The sequence below is a fragment of the Hylobates moloch genome, unplaced genomic scaffold (genome assembly GCF_009828535.3).
Source record: "Hylobates moloch isolate HMO894 unplaced genomic scaffold, HMol_V3 SCAFFOLD_13, whole genome shotgun sequence".
Lineage (NCBI taxonomy): Eukaryota > Metazoa > Chordata > Mammalia > Primates > Hylobatidae > Hylobates > Hylobates moloch.
Genome location: NW_026652288.1, coordinates 33,601,897 through 33,612,985, shown reverse-complemented (window position 1 = coordinate 33,612,985; position 11,089 = coordinate 33,601,897). Strand labels below are relative to the sequence as shown.

At 40.8% G+C, this 11,089-nt stretch overlaps 1 pseudogene; it reads left to right on the top strand.

Annotated features, from left to right (window-relative positions):
• Positions 1-5,255: 5,255 nt before the first annotated feature.
• LOC116480557 (ADP/ATP translocase 2-like) lies at positions 5,256-6,213 on the top strand (annotated as a pseudogene).
• The last annotated feature ends 4,876 nt before the right edge of the window (positions 6,214-11,089 follow it).

Below are 11,089 nucleotides of genomic sequence, written 5' to 3'. Positions count from 1 at the left end.
TCACTGCAAGCTCTGCCTCCCAGGTCCACACCATTATCCTGCCTCAGCCTCTCCGAGTAGCTGGGACTACAGGCGCCCGCCACCACGCCCGGCTAATTTTTTTTTTTGTATTTTTAGTAGAGACGGGGTTTCACCGTGGTCTCGATCTCCTGACCTCGTGATCTAACCGCCTCGGCCTCCCAAAGTGCTGAGATTACAAGCGTGAGCCACCACGCCCGGCCAAAATGTTATGTTAAAATAAATTTCATTTTTTAATTTCAATTTTTATTATGGCTGCTAAAGTTTTTTAAATTACATGTGCTTACATTATATTTCTAATAAACATCACTGTTCTACATAACTACTGAATTGAAGAAATCATAATAAAAATTTTAAAATATATAGAACCAAATGGTAATAAATATAATACACATCTAATTCCTTACCAGGAAATGTATGACTTCAAATGTGTATATTAAAAAAGAAGAAATGATAATGAGTAATTAGGAAGGCATCTAACTCAAAAGAAACTCAAAGATAGTAGGCCAGGCACAGTGGCTCATGCCTGTAATCCCAGCACTTTGGGATGCTGAGGCAGGCAGATCACTTGAGGTAAAGAGTTCAATACCAGCCTGGCCAACATGATGAAACGCTGTCTCTACTAAAAGTACAAAAATTAGCCAGGTGGGGTGGCGCATGCCTGTAATCCCAGCTACTCAGGAGGCTGAGGCATGAGAATCACTTGAACCCGGGGAGGCAGAGGTTGCAGTGAGCCAAGATCGCACCATTGCACTCCAGCCTGGGTGACAGAGCAAGACTCTATCTCAAGAAAAAAAAAAAAAGATAGTAGGAAAAAAAAGAAATATTACAGTTAAAAGTAGAAATTCATGGAAGAGAAAAATACATAAAGAACAAACAAAAGCAAAAGCAAGTTCCTTGGAATCATGAATAAAATAGACTCTGTCAAGATCGATCACAAAAAAGAGGCGTTAAAACTTATATTAATAGTGAAAAGGTAACCTAATAACTACAGTCAAAATTAAAAAGAAGGATTTTGTATGTTAAGCCAGTAAACATGAAAGTCTAGCTATGATGTACAATTTCTGAGAAAATAATATGTAACTTGCCAAACTGATAAAAAGGAATAGAACATCTAAAATTTTTTTGGAATCCTTAGAGATGTTGAATCATAGTTAAAACACATTCACACATGAAATCTCCATTGCCTGATACTTTACAGATGATTCCAATCAACTGTCAAGTCAGAGATCATTCCAACATTGTGGAAATTATCCAGAGAATAGAAAAAAAAATTAAATGCTTACCAATCCACAGTATGAAGCTAGTATAACTGAAATCAAAACCAGGCAAGAACAGTGTAAAAATAGAATATTACAGGCCAATATTTTCATGAACATAGTCACAACATTGTAAGATATCAACTAGCTAAACACAACAATATTTTTTAAAATAATACATCATGAACAAGTTGGATTTGTCACATAAATGCAAGAATGGTTCAACCTTAGAAATTCTAAAGATAAAATCTGCCCATTTAAAAGATTTAACATTTTAAAACACCACATAACAATGTCAATAATTGTAGGAAAAAAATCATCTAATACCTATGAATGATTCAATAACAAACTTACAAACTAGGAAGAGAAGGGAATTCCCTTATTCTAAGAAATCATATCTACTATAAATGGATGTTTTTAATCATAGTTAATGGTTAAACCTTAAAAGCACGCCCTTTAAAATCAGTAACAAGTCAAGCTTCTCAATATCATTTCTGCCTTCCAACATGACTATGCGTCACAGAGATACACTCACACACGAATTTGAAGGTAAAGAATAGAAAGAAAGAAGCAAAACTATAATTATCTCAAGGTAAACATTTTTATTCAGAAAGCCACAGAATTCACAGAACATTTTGTAGAACAATGAATAATTTAGCCAGTTTACTAAATATAAGATTTATGTACAAAATGCAATCATTTTCCTATGCATAGCTAGGAAATGCAATTTTAAAAAATATTCTGTTTAATAACAGAAGATTCTGAAAGATACCTATAAATAATTCTAAGAAATAATAGACAACCTTCATATTTAAGAAATATTTCACAGTGGCTCAGGCCTGTAATCCCAGCACTTTGGGAGGCCATGGTGGGCAGATCACTAGGTCAGGAGATTGAGACCATCCTGCCTAATACAGTGAAACCTCATCTCTGCTACAAATACAAAAAATTAGCCAGGCATGGTGGCACACATCTGTAATCCCAGATACTTGGGAGGCTAAGGCAGGAGAATCTCTTGAACCCAGGAGGCAGAGGTTGCAGTGAGCCGAGACCACGCCACTGCACCCCAGCCTAGTGACAGAGCGAGACTCCGTCTCAAAAAAAAAAAAAAAAAGAGAGACCAAAAGCCCAGCTCTTACGGGCCTTTCTTATATTATACTCATGGAAGACAGATGATAGATAAAATTAGTAAATGAGTGTATGTTATACTAGAAGATGATAAATGCTATGGAGAAAAATAAAGCAGGAAAGTGGTATAGGGAAAGCTGGGGGCAGGAACTGAAATTTTGTTTTGGTATTCAGGGAAAGACACATTGAGAAGATGATACTTTAAACAAAAACTTGAAGGAGGTGAGGGAGAATGTCATGTGGATATATGAGGGAAGAGAATTTCAGGCAAGTGGTAAAGCAAGTGCAAAATACCTGAGGTCAGGGCATGCTTGGCAGGCTTCAGTGCAACAAGACAGAGTGAGCAAGACGTAAGCAGTAGGAGACTGGATCAAAGAAATCATAAGCAGCTGGATGGTTAGGTCCTTGCAGGACTTTAAAGGACTTTGAATTTTACTCTGAGTGTGATGGAGAACCATTGAAGAGTTCCGAACAGAAGAGTGATCTGATTTAAATTTTTAACAGAGTCACCCTGGTTGCTATATGTATTAAACTGTTCTCATGCTGCTATGAAGAAATCCCTGAGACTGGGTAATTTATAAAAAGAGGTTTAATTGACTCACAGTTCCTCGTGGCTGGGGAGTCCTCAGGAAACTTACAACCATGGCAGAAGGGGAAGCAAACACCTTCTTCACATGGCGGCAGTAAGGAGAGTGCACAGTGAAGAGGGGAAAAGCCCCTTATAAAACTGTCAGATGTTGTGAGAACTCACTCACTATCATGAGAATAGCATTGAGATAACCGCCCCCATAATTTAATTAACTCCCACCGGGTCCCTCCCATGACACGTGCTTATTATGGGAACTACAATTCAAGATGGGATTTTGGTGGGGACACAGCCAAACCATAACACTGTAATAAAAACTAGCCTATAAGGGTGCAAGCGTGGAAGCAGGAAGTTAGAAGTGTTGTAACAATACAGGAGAGGAGATGGAGGTTTGAACCAGGTAGAAACCAAGAAATGAGGTAGTAGCTGGAGGGACAAGAGAGATGCAGAGATTTTTGTTTGTGTATGTATGCTTGCTTTTATTTGTTTCAAGAACCGAAATGCGAGAAACTCCTGCACGTTTATGTGCTTGAGTACATGAAAGCGAATGGCATTACGTGAAGTATATGGCTCAGATTTATACAGAAGCACAGATGGTCATTTTAGAGTAGCCAGGAGGGAACACGGTACAGGGGCATAGATGCTGGTAGGTAGTGGATGTGGCAGGAGCTTGTGGAAGTTCTGTTTTGCTATGTCCCCAGTAAAATAAGAAGCAGTTCATCAGATGATAGCCAGGAGCGTTGGTGAGGTGTTGGAGTTTTGAGAAAAGAAAGTGCAAAACAATCACAGTAGAGTAAGAAATAGACAAGGGAAACAAGATCGTCAGACAGCATGAAAGATCCATTGACACTAAGGATGAACTTAAAGTGAGACCAGTAAGCATGCTATGTATTTTTCTTCTGCTGTGATGATGCAAAGTAGGAGGAGAGTTGGACTTCACCAGGATCAAAATTCTGCCAAGCAAGTAAGCACCACAGGAAAGGGGAAAGGGTGTTGAGGGTGTATGTGAGGAAATGGCTGTAATGATTAATGATGGAATTTAAACCGTGGGAAGAGTCAAAAGTACATGAGTGTGAATCAGGGATACTGAAAAATTGCACTGGGCAGTGGATTGTAGATCCTGGGGCTTGTTCAGGTGGTGAGACTAAAATGAGCAAGACAGGACAAGGCATACAGAGGGTGGAATGTTTGAACCTGCGATTATGAAAAGGTGATGGAAATTCTGTGCTATGACCATGTGAGTGAGTGGCTGAGATAGGCTGAAGGAGAGGAATTGAAGAAATTCAAGGCCATGGTGGTAGAAGAATCATTTACGTGGATATTAAAATTACCAAGAATTAAGGCAGGAAGGTTGTGGGGTTTTTTGTTTTTTGTTTGTTTGTTTTTGAGACAGAGTCTCACTCTGTTGCCCAGGCTGGAGTGCAGTGGCGTGATCTGGGCTCACTGCAAGCTCCGCCTCCCAGGTTCACACCATTCTCCTGCCTCAGCCTCCCGAGTAGCTGGGACTACAGGTGCCCGCCACCGCGCCCTGCTAATTTTTTTGTGTATTTTTAGTAGAGACGGGGTTTCACCGTATTAGCCAGGATGGTCTCGATCTCCTTACCTTGTGATCCTCCGGCCTCAGCCTCTCAAAGTGCTGGGATTACAGGCGTGAGCCACCACGCCTGCCTTTTTTTTTTTTTTTTTTGAGATGGAGTCTTGCTCTGTTGCCCAGGCTGGAGTGCGGTGGTGCAATCTCGGCTCACTGCAAACTCCGCTTCCTGGGTTCATGCCATTCTCCTGCCTCAGCCTCCCCAGTAGCTGGGACTACAGGCGCCACCACCATGCCTGGCTAATTTTAGTAAAGACAGGATTTCACTGCGTTAGCCAGGATGGTCTCTATCTCCTGACCTCGTGATCCGCCCGTCTAGGCCTCCCAAAGTGCTGGGATTACAGGCGTAAGCCATCGTGCCTGGCCCAGGAATGTTGTTTAAAAGACTGACAGTGTATATACTATGTACTGGTACTATGTACCGACAAAAATTAAAATTTTAAATTAAGAAAAAAGGCTGGAATTGACAAAAATCATTGAGAAATAAGGGACAATGAAGTGGGGGAAAGCAGACAACGGGGGGACAGTGGGAGTGATGGTCTGTTAGGACATTCAGACCTTATAGAGTCTAAGTAGGAGAGATGGAGAAGGGTCTCACAGCAACAACAAAACAGTGAGGAGGATGCATATCCCACCTCAATGGCCCCTGATATGAGAGGTGTAGGACATTAAAATGGTCCTCCTCACAGCCCCAGAGTCAAAGCCGGTTCCCAGCCTAGTCCCTCCCTTAGCAGCCTGCCTCCTCTTTCCTTTCAACACGACAGATGCCACTGTGTCCTTTGCCATGGACTTCCTGGCAGGTGGAGTGGCTGTAGCCATCTCCAAGATGGCGGTAGTGCCCATCCAGCAGATCAAGCTGCTGCTGCAGGTGCAGCATGCCAGCAAACAGGTCACCACAGATAAGCAATACGAAGGCATTATAGACTGCGTGGTCCCCATATCCAAGGAGCAGGGAGTCCTCTCCTTCTGGCGTGGTAACTTGGCCAATGTCATCAGATACTTCCCCACCCAGGCTTTCAACTTCGCCTTCAAAGATAAATACAAGCAGATCTTCCTGGGTGATGTGGACAAGAGGACCCAGTTTTGGCGCTACTTTGAAGGGAATCTGGCATCAGGCAGTGCTGCTGGGGCCATATCCTTGTGTTTTGTGTACTCTCTTGATTTTGCTCTTATCTGTCTAGCAGCCAATGTGGGTAAAGCTGTAGCTGAAAGGGAATTCCGAGGCCTCGGTGACTGCCTGGTTAAGATTTACAAATCTGATGGGATTAAGGGCCTCTACCAAGGCTTTAACATGTCTGTGCAGGGTATTATCATCTACCGAGCCGCCTACTTCAGTATCTATGACACTGCAAAGGGAATGCTTCCAGATCCCAAGAACACTCACATCCTCATCAGCTAGATGATCACACAGACTGCTGTTGCTGGGTTGACTTCCTATCCATTTGACACCATTCGCCACCACATGATGATGCAGTCAGGACACAAAGGAACTGACATCACATACAGGCATGCTTGACTGCTGGAGGAAGATTTCTCAAGCTGCCTTCAAGGGTGCATGGTCCAATGTTTTCAGAGGCACGGGTGGTGCTTTTGTGCTTGTCTTGCATAATGAAATCAACAAGTACACATAAGTTGTTTTCTAGGATTTTTCTCCTGGTAAACAGGCATGTTGTATTATATAACATGTCCTAAGCATTCTTGACAGACTCCTGGCTGTCAATTTATCAGTGGCAACTATTTGCTGTTGAAAATGAGAAGCAATAATGTTCATCTGACCAGTTTTCTCTTAAAGCCATTTCCATGATGATGAGGATAGGACTCAATTGTATTTGTTATTTCAGTTACTCCTGACAAACAACAAATTTGGAGAAATAAAAATATCCATAATAAAAAAAAGAAGGCCCTCACTTGAGCAGGAACACAGCTGTGTGCCCAAAGTGATTTTATAAGAACATGAACTGGGTCTGGGCATGGTGTTTCATGCCTGTAATCCCAGCATTTTGGGAGGCCGAGGCAGGAGGATCACTTGAGCCCAGGAGTTTGAGAACAGCCTGGGCAACATAGTGAGACTCCTGCCTCTACAAAAATTTAATTTTTTTTAATTCAAAAGAACATGTATTGCAGAATTATATATAACAATAAATTTTAAAAGAAAACAAAAAACAAGTTAATTTTCTAACAACGAGAGAATGAATAAGTACACAGATTGTTCATATAATGGAATACTACACAACACTGAAAATAAGCTGAGCTATGATCATGTAACATGATTATGTAAATGAGCTATGATCATGTAACATGGACAAAATCTGCAAAAATAATTTGAGTGAAAAAGGTAGGTGGCATAAGAATGCCCCAGCATGATATAATTTATATTATACTGTGTATACAAAGGTTGCTTATGAATTGCATAGAGAAATATATATATGTTACTAAATTATTTCTAATTATTTACTAATTATTTAGCTTTGGGGATGCTAAATAAATTCAAGATCATTAATTACAGAGACAAAAGGTGAGTGATTGGATCAGGGAAATGTATACCAGGGTGAGATGATAGGGACTTGAAATTAGCAATCTGTTATTTATTTTTTTGTTGTTTTGTTTGTTGTTTTTGTTTGTTTGTTTGTTTTGAGATGGAGTCTCACTCTGTTGCCCAGGCTAGAGTGCAGTGGCATGATCTCGGCTCACTGAAACCTCCGCCTCCTGGGTTCAAGCAATTCTCCTGCCTCAGCCTCCCAAGTAGCTGGGACTACAGGTGCACACCACCACGCCCGGGTAATTTTTTTGTATTTTAGTAGAGATGGGGTTTCACCATGTTGCCCAGGCTGGTTGCGAACTCTTGAGCTCAGGCAATCCACCCACCTTGGCCTCCCAAAGTGCTGGGATTACAGGCATAAGCCACTGCGCCTGGCCCAGCAATCCGTTATCTCTTAGGCTGTGTGGTAGATACAGGGGTGTTCATTTTATAATTCTCTATAGTTTTTGAATTTCTGAAGTAAGTGCTAAATATAAAAGATAAAGATTGTGTAATACTTTTAGTGTCTTATCATGCTTTCAGATAAATTCTCTCATTTGATTCGCAAGGTAAACTTGAGAGATAGTGAAGGTAGTTATTATTAATATTTTCATTTCATAAAGGAGGAAACACCCAAGGCTAAAAAAAAATTCTACAAGTAATAAACAGATGAGAAGCAGGTCCACAACTAAGCTCTTTGGGGTCTGAATCATCATGCCTCCTTAGATATGCTAATACTTGGTCAGTGAGACTGTAGAATCAGGGGTACAACCATCCTAGTTTATCCTTTTTTTGCCCTTGAGTTAAATCATATTGTGTTAAATCAAATTGAGATAAGTATATTTATTGAGGCACTGCTGCTGTGTCCAAGGTTATGAAATGCCTTTCTTCTTCATAGTTTTCTGAAATTTTATATATTGTCAATTCCTCTCCAGCATCATAAAACAATGTAGAAGGTATCAGTTATTATTCAGAACCATGGAGTCAATTTTTTTTCTCTAGAAACAGAAACTTTCTATAGCTACTCAAGTGAAAAGAGGTAGAGGCATCAGAAAATCCGGGCAATCAGAAACTTGAATTGTATTTTCACTTGTCTTCTTCACTTTGGCTTTGGTTTTACATTGGACTTTCTATAAGTCATTTTGTATATCTGTGTCTCACTCTATACAACTGGGACAGAAATACAGACAGCTGACAACTTTAAGCACTCAAATAAAAAATAAAAAACTATGCATGATCACGAAGCATATCAACATACCTCACATAGCCCTTTGCATTGTGGCAACCGTTTGGTTTGCTGATAACGAAAGAGTATTGGAAAGAGTTATTTTGCACCAGCATGTAATAAATCTCCTCAATCACCTCATGTTATAATTCTTTTTTTTTTTTTTTTTAGATGGAGTCTCACTCTGTTGCCCAGGCTGGAGTGCAGTGGCATAATCTCGGCTCACTACAACCTCTGCCTCCTGGGTTCAAGCTATTCTCCTGCCTCAGCCTCCCGAGTAGCTGGGATTACAGGCACCCACCACTATGCCCAGCAAATATTTGTATTGTTAGTAGAGACAGGGTTTCACCATGTTGCCCAGGCTGGTCTTGAATTACTGACCTCAGGTGATCCGACTGCCTCGGCCTCCCAAAGTGCTGGGATTATGGGCATAAGCCACCTCACCCACTCTCATGTTATACTTCTATAAAGATTGGCCAGTCATCATGTAAGGCAATATGTATAGTAGTTAACTGTACAGGATATACTGACCTTGGTTTCTGACCTATAAAATAAGAATACTACTACCTACTTTTTAAGAGTTGTGATGACTAAAGGAGATAATGTATATCAAACACTTGGCACAGTACTGGTTGGGCTCAGTAAAAGTTGGCTGTTTTCATTATTGCATATAATCACCATATTGATTAATACTCTTACTGGACCTTTGGCCTGGTCCTATCGGATTCTGGATTTTGAGAGTAGTTGCGGTAGAATTGTCTTCCCTGCACCACTTTCCTAGAAATTGCCACTCCTTACCCCATCCACATGATGACAGCAAAACCTGCCATGTTTCTAGCACGTGTCACTATCCGTGCCACAGTTGGTCCAGGGCTTAACACCTTACCCATGCTGCTATGATTATTTATTCCTGGAAGTTGTGGAACCTTGAGAGGAGAGCAGGGAGCAAAAACAAGAAAATAAGAGAAAGAAAGAAAATGCAAGAGTGAAAACCCGAAGACTAGTCTCTGAGTTACTACTGTACCTCCTACATATAAGACTAAGAACATCTTAGTGCCCATGCTTCCTGCCCTGTGGACCACCAGCTGGAGGGGAGGAAAATAAGGCCGAAAGAAAGAAGCACAGAAGAAAGATGTGGAGAATGGCAGTCCTATTCAGGTCCCTAGCTTCAGGTTATTACCAAGAGGCAGCCGCACTCCTGTCTTTGAATACTGTGAGAAGACACCCAAGCATTGTCCTCCTTTTCTTAGCTTAGCCAAGTTTAATTACGGAACTTGCAAGAACAACAAAAGTCCTAACTAATACCCATTTTTTATCCCTTCTTCACTATGTAATGGAAATATAGTCTGTCCCCTAAGTCAACCCCCACATATCCTCCTAAAATCTTCTGTCATCACATCAGATCAATTCCTGGCCTCTCAACCCTCAAGGATAGATCCCTGCCCTCTTCCCCTACTCCTGTTATTCTGAGCATCAATCCTTCCTTCTAATTGCCCTGACAGCTGGTCAGGAAGAACTGCTGGGCAGAACAAATCAGAAATGGCTGAAACCACAAATCCAACAACTTGGATAACAATCATCTCTCAGAATATATGTCAGTTCGTAAAGCAGGTCAGGGCATGTGGGTACATTCAACCCAGCTAGTGAAGCTAAGTTCATAATCTGAGCCACCATGGCCAGACAAAGGGAAGAGAAAAGGAGGACAGAGCAAGGTATTTAACCTCTATGAGCTTTCATGTCCTTTTCTGTAAGATGAAGATAATACTCTTGATTTTCAGGGTTACTATAAGGATTGGAATAATGTGCATAAAATGTCTGGAATGTGGCTGATGCACAATTAATGGTACTTTTTATTAGCATGTCTATTGTTAAGCCTATAAATGCTCTGGAGCAACAAAATCAACTGAAAACATACAGGTTGTATTTATCAACATCCTCACAGTCCACTTGAAAGGTACAAGAAAGGTACTTACGCATTTTTAGGAAGAAATGCTTTTTTACTTTAGCCTGTTAGCATTGCAGCCTAGATCTTCCTACGGTAATCGGTATTCAGAGGTTATAATGCTAGAAACTTTCTACAGATGTTCCTTGTGTTCATCAGTGCAAGGTGCCTGAAATTTGAGTTTTAATGCCTAATAGAATTTAGCCTTACAGAATCAGAAATTGGCTGGACCTGATTCCCTTAAAAGTGCCATTGCATTCAAATAGGATCACTGCTCGGCATTGCCTCAGCTTTCAATAAAATGAATCTTTTAAAAAACTCATTGTACACAGGAGATTAACCGCACTCTGAAGTCACCTTCGAGTTACATACATACCTTAACTTTCTGATATCAGTTCATCGTAAAGACCCCAGAAAATGCGGGGCAATTACGGAAACTACAGCAATCGGATACCAAGCTCCGGAATATGCTCCACACCGTTATTTTCTGGCTGAAAGTTTATTTGAAGCTGTTTTTGTAGCAGGGCAGAGAAAGAACTTCTCATTAGGAGTAAGACAAAGGATTTGGTCCCAGCTGAGCTATTAACTCATTGTGTGTCAGCAGACATGTTTTTTTCATGACCCCAAGCCCCCAACCCAAGGCCTTGGTTTCTACTTTCATGAAGTGAAAGGGTCAGACTACAGAGATGTCCAACAGGTTTCAGCTCATCAACTGTAATCAGCCGCTAGTGATTATTGCAGTAACTATGTTATAAGAAGAGTGTGGACTTGCCAGGTTGGGGAATCAGGCTTTCATTTATTCTTTTTTTTTTTTTTTCAGTG